The sequence below is a fragment of the Phyllostomus discolor genome, chromosome 3 (genome assembly GCF_004126475.2).
Source record: "Phyllostomus discolor isolate MPI-MPIP mPhyDis1 chromosome 3, mPhyDis1.pri.v3, whole genome shotgun sequence".
NCBI lineage: Eukaryota > Metazoa > Chordata > Mammalia > Chiroptera > Phyllostomidae > Phyllostomus > Phyllostomus discolor.
In genome coordinates, this window is record NC_040905.2 from 174,183,914 (window position 1) to 174,189,305 (window position 5,392).

General features: G+C 45.3%; 1 pseudogene; it reads left to right on the plus strand.

Moving 5' to 3' along the window:
• The first annotated feature begins 635 nt into the window (after positions 1-635).
• LOC114514590 lies at positions 636-740 on the plus strand (annotated as a pseudogene).
• The last annotated feature ends 4,652 nt before the right edge of the window (positions 741-5,392 follow it).

Sequence of the window (5,392 nt, forward strand, 5' to 3'; positions counted from 1 at the left end):
AGCAGGAGGTTGGAGGGCAGCAGGAAGGATGAAGCCTGGGTATTTCTCCCTTCCCCCACTGCTCTGTTCAGGCATCCTGCCCCTGCCCCTCTAGGCAGCCATGCCCATGCATTTCTAGCACTTGCCTGGCAGCCCTGGTGCGAGCTATGGCAATACCACCCCCTTCCTTGCCCCTCCAGCCATGGAGTGGCTGTGGCTCCTGCTGTTGTGACGCTCTGGGCTGTCCCACCATCCTATCTGGCCTTTTTGATTTTCCATCATCACATGAAGTTTGCTAGACCGAACTGCCTATCATGGGCTGTTTTTCTGAGTGGACATGGAGTAATATGGACTTGCTGAGTTTGAGGTGCCTGTATGAGACATTTAAATGGAGGCATTTAACAGAGGTCCCATGTATAGGTCTAAAGCTGCAGAGAGTGGGCTTGAATGGAGACAGATTAGGTTGTGATTGAAGCGAGGGGCATGGATGAAATCCTCTGGGAGGTGGTATGGAGGATGAAAAGTGAAGAGCAGAAAGTAGAGCCTCAAGAAACACCACAAAGAAAGAGCAGCTCAGAAAGAGACAGAGGCCACGGCGTGAGAGAGAAAATGCTCAGGAGGGTTGGGCAGCGCAGAGATTGTTGTTGAGGCCTTGCAAAGAGGGCTCTGCCATGAGTGGCACACATAGGGTAGCTTAATTGTTCTATGTGCAGAATAGACATCAAGAGATTTCAGAAGCATAATTTCTTGATATCTACCTGCAAAAAAATAAAAATAAAAAAGGCATTGTCACATAAATAAGGATTGAGAAGTATTCCTTTGGACTTGTCAACAAAGAAATCATTGGGGGCTTCATGGGGAGCAGTGTTGTGGGTGGCAGGGCATTGCGGGCTAATGTGCAGATGGGAGGCGGACCTATGGGCAGGTCAAGAAATCTCATGGTGGAGTGAAATACTCGCGAGGTGGCAGAAGGATGCTGAGAGTAGAATGGAGAAGGGCATTTCCCCAGGGGACAGTCTTGGGACTACTCACCTGTGGGTGGGAGGGGTCCGCAGAGAAGGAGAGTGCAAAGATGGGGAAGAGAGGATGGCCTCCTGAGCTCAAGGGACGGGCTCATGTCTTCACGTGGCCTCACCGACTGGACGTTCCCTTTCTCTACTTCGCATGGCCACACCGACTGGATGTTCCCTTTCTCTACCTTGACTCCTTGTGTCAGCCACCCTCTATTCACTTGGCATCTGCCTCTTGTCTCTCAGTACCTCTGGGTCATACCTTATGTGAAGGTTCGGTTCTTAAATGAGACAAATCAATTACCAATGATAGTTAACTTTCTTGAGAAATCTGCTAGGCATGGACCATTTTGGAGACTGTTTCTTAAAAAGCCAAAGCACCCTAGTTTTCCTCTAGCATTGGGAGAGATTGCTGTTTCTTTGAGAACCCAGCAAAGGGGTTGACCCGCACTTAGGAATAATGTTCCTTGAAAAACACAAAAGCTGAGCTACCTGGCTCTGAGAGGCCTCTGAGGCCTGCATCTTCCTGAGAGATGGCAGATTCACACCTCACATCACCCTCTGAGTCTAGGCTATGAGCTCATTGAGTGGGATGGTAAGTAACATCACTGACATGTTTCAAGTAATTTATTGCTCTTTTTTTTGATTCATAGCAGACTTAATGGAAATTTGTATAAAATGTATAAGTTAAATATCCATATGGTGGGGTTAGACTGTATCCTTTTTCTCCATCTGCCCTCTTAAGCTCTTGAGAGTTGAACTTCAGGCCATCATTCCACCCAGTTGGTCCATAGAGTGTTTCCTCCTCCTTCTCATCTGGTCATTGTTGACCCCTTGCTCTCTTCCCCACTCCCGGTGGTCTCACTTCTCTCCAAGTAGCTATTAGATCCAAGGAGGTTGGTTCACTTTGAGCAAGTAACTGTCAGTTTGCTGGATTGGTGAAAATAACCCTGAGGTATTTATTACCAGAGCGGGGTCCAAGAGACCTGGAGAAGTAGCAGGTCTGCAGTGCCCCAGAAGTTCAAAAATGCGTGCACTCGGGTCCACGTGTGGCTCTAGACCCGGCCTTGCCTTTCTTTATTTTCCCTGTTGACTCCACCCAGGTTTCTGCCCTCCTTGTCCCTTTCGGGGGTCAGTACCAACCCAGGGATAGTCCCAAAATGCCTCTACTTTCAAGACCCAATTACGCTTCATGTCCCCTGCTTGGGTCACCCTGGCATTTGTTATGACGCGGAGAATGGTTTCCTGCCTTAGACTCTCTTCTCTGGCATCTTTCCTTGTTGGTAATGTTGGGGGTGGGTCATCAAGAGGATGTGACCCCTGGCTGACCCTTGAGTTGGATCCTGGCAATCAGAGGCTCCTCACCTTTTCCCTGTCTTTGGAATGCACCCCCTGCCCACCATTGCCACAGTGGGAAGCATTTCCAAGGATGCAGTCTTGAGAGAGCCATGTGTTGTTGAGACCATCAGGACAGGATACATGACTGAACCCTGTTAAGGCCTCTCAAAATACTGGTGGGTGGTGTGCAGATCTACTCATTTGGTCGCTCAAGACAAGTCTTGTAAGTTCCGTTCCGTTGTTTGGTAAAACCGCCACCTAACAACCTGGAGTGGCCTGGCCCTGCCTCTTTTTTGTCCCACCCAGCCCCTGTCCCTTACATACCCTCCCTTCCCTGCCACTCCCAGGCCCCCGTACTGGGCCAGTTTTCGAACCAACAATCATTTTTTAAATCAATCATATGACCTTTATTATTTAAAAATTTCACAAAGTAAAATTTACCAGCTGCCACCGCTCCTAAAAGGCAATGGTAGTCTTATATTTACTGTGAAGTTTTGAATTACCTAACTCCACCACTAGGAGGTAGCATCACCCATTACGTTCTCTTTTTTTTTGTAAAGTATACTTTATTGATTATTGTATTACAGTTGTTCCATTTTTTCCTCCCCTTTATGCCCCTCTGCCCTACACCACCCCCTCCCTCCAGCATTCCCCCCCCCCTTAGTTTATGTCCATGGGTTGTACATATAAGTTCCTTGGCTTCTCCATTTCCTACACTATTCTTTTTTTAAAAAAATATTTATTTATTTTTAGAGAGGGAAGGGAGGGAGAAAGAGAGAGAGAAACATTAATGTGCGGTTGCTGGGGACCGTGGCCTGCAACCCAGGCATGTACCCTGACTGGGAATCAAACCTGTGACACTTTGGTTCACAGCCCTCGCTCAATCCACTGAGCTATGCCAGCCAGGGCTTCATTTCCTACACTAATCTTAACCTCCCCCCATCTATTTTGTGTCTACCAATTATGCTTCTTATTCTCTGTACCTTTTCCCCCCATTCTCCCTCCTCTTCTTCCCTGCTGATAACCCTCCACGTGATCTCCATTTCTGTGATTTTGTTCCTGTTCTAGTTGTTTGCCTAGTTTGTTTTTATTTTTGTTTTTTTTTAGGTTCAGTTGTTGATAGCTGTAAGTTTTATTGTCATTTTACTGTTCATAGTTTTGATGTTCTTTTTCTTAGATAAGTCCCTTTAACATTTCATATAATAAGGTCTTGGTGATGATGAACTCCTTTAGCTTGACCTCCTCTGAAAAGCACTTTATCTGCCCTTCCATTCTAAATGATAGCTTTGCTGGCTAGAGTTATCTAGGTTGTAGGTCCTTGCCTTTCATGACCCTGAATACTTCTTTCCAGCCCCTTCTTACCTGCAAGGTTTCTTTTGAGAAATCAACTAACTGATAGTCTTATGGGAACTCCTTTATAGGTAACTGTCTCCTTTTCTCTTGCTGCTTTTCTTGCCTTATCTTTTAATCTTGGGTAATTTAATTATGATATGTCTTAGTGTATTGCTCCTTGGATCCAACTTCTTTGGGACTGTATGAGCTTTGTGGACTTGAATGTCTATTTCCTTCACCAGGTTTGGGAAGTTTTCCTTCATTATTTTTTCAAATAAATTTTAATTTCTTGCTCTTCCTCTTCTTCTTCTGGCACCCCTGTGATTCGAATATTGGAACGTTTAAAGTCATCCCAGCCCTGGGTGGTGTGGCTCAGTGGATTGAGTGCCAGCCTGTGAACCAAAGGATCATAGGTTTGTTTACCTGTCAGGGCACAAACCTGGGCTGTGGGCCAAGTCCCCAGTAGAGGGCACTTGAGGCAACCAGAAATTGATGTTTCTGTCCCTCTCTTTTACTCCCCCTTCTCCTCTCTAAAAATAAATAAAATTAAAAATAAATAAAGTTGTCCCAGAAGTTCCTAAGCCTCTCCTCATTTTTTTTGAATTCTTGTTTCCTCATTCTGTTCCAGTTGAGTATTTATCTCTTCTTTTTGTTCCAAATCGTTTATTTGAGTTCTGGTTTCCTTTCCTTCATTGTTGGTTCCCTGTATATTTTTCCTTATTTCACTTTTTATAGCCTTCATTTCTTCCTTTATTTTGCTACTATACTCAGTCATTTTTTGTGAGCATCCTGATTACCAGTGTTCTGACTTCTACATCTGATAGGTTGGCTATCTCCTCACTTAGTTCTTTTTCTGGTGTTTTGATCTGCTCTTTCATTTGGGCCATGTTTCTTTGTCTGGACACACCTGTTATGTTGTAACATAACAGGGGCGGAGCCTTAGGTAGTGCCAGGGAGGGGCAACCCCCTTCCTTGCAATATGATGCTGTATGTAGGGGAGGGGTCAGAGAGGGAGCAATGCAGCTTGCTTGGTTCTCATCCTGCTCCCATTTCCCTCGCTACCCACAAGCAGATTGTGCCCTTTCAGGTGTTGATTCCTGGGTCAGTGGGTTTGTGTATGTTCTAGGACCCTGTGGGCCCCTGAACAGACTTTCCCATGAAGCTGGGAATTTCTCCTGCTGTTGCAACCCCCACAGGTTTTTATAGCCAGAGGTTTTGAGGCTTTATTTCCCTATGCTGGAACCTTGGGTTGCACAGTCTGTCATGCTCCCTGTTGTACCTCCTGGTTTATCTGCACATGAATGTGGGATATCTCGGTCTACCAGCCACACTGTGTTGCCCACCTGTTCTGCCAGCCACTGGCTTGTGGCACATCCTCTCCACCCCAGCTTCCTGTCTTCGTCCCTCCTACCAATCTGGATTAATATTTCTTCTTTAAGTCCTTGGTTGTCGGACTTCCATACAGTTTGATTTTATGGCAGTTCTGGTTGTTCTTTTGTTTTTAGATGGGTTGTTATCTTTCTTTTGGTTGTGTGAGGAGGCAAAGCATATCTACCTACACCTCCATCTTGGCTGTAAGCCCCAACAGAGAATCTTAATGCTTTGTTTTCTCCCAAGGATGTACAAATCAAATAATGCTTTTGTGATCAAATTATACAAAAGAACCAGACATACATGTGTAGTTTCTATGATGTCCTTAAGATACTAGTTGGTGTTAAATTGTTGGTATTTTC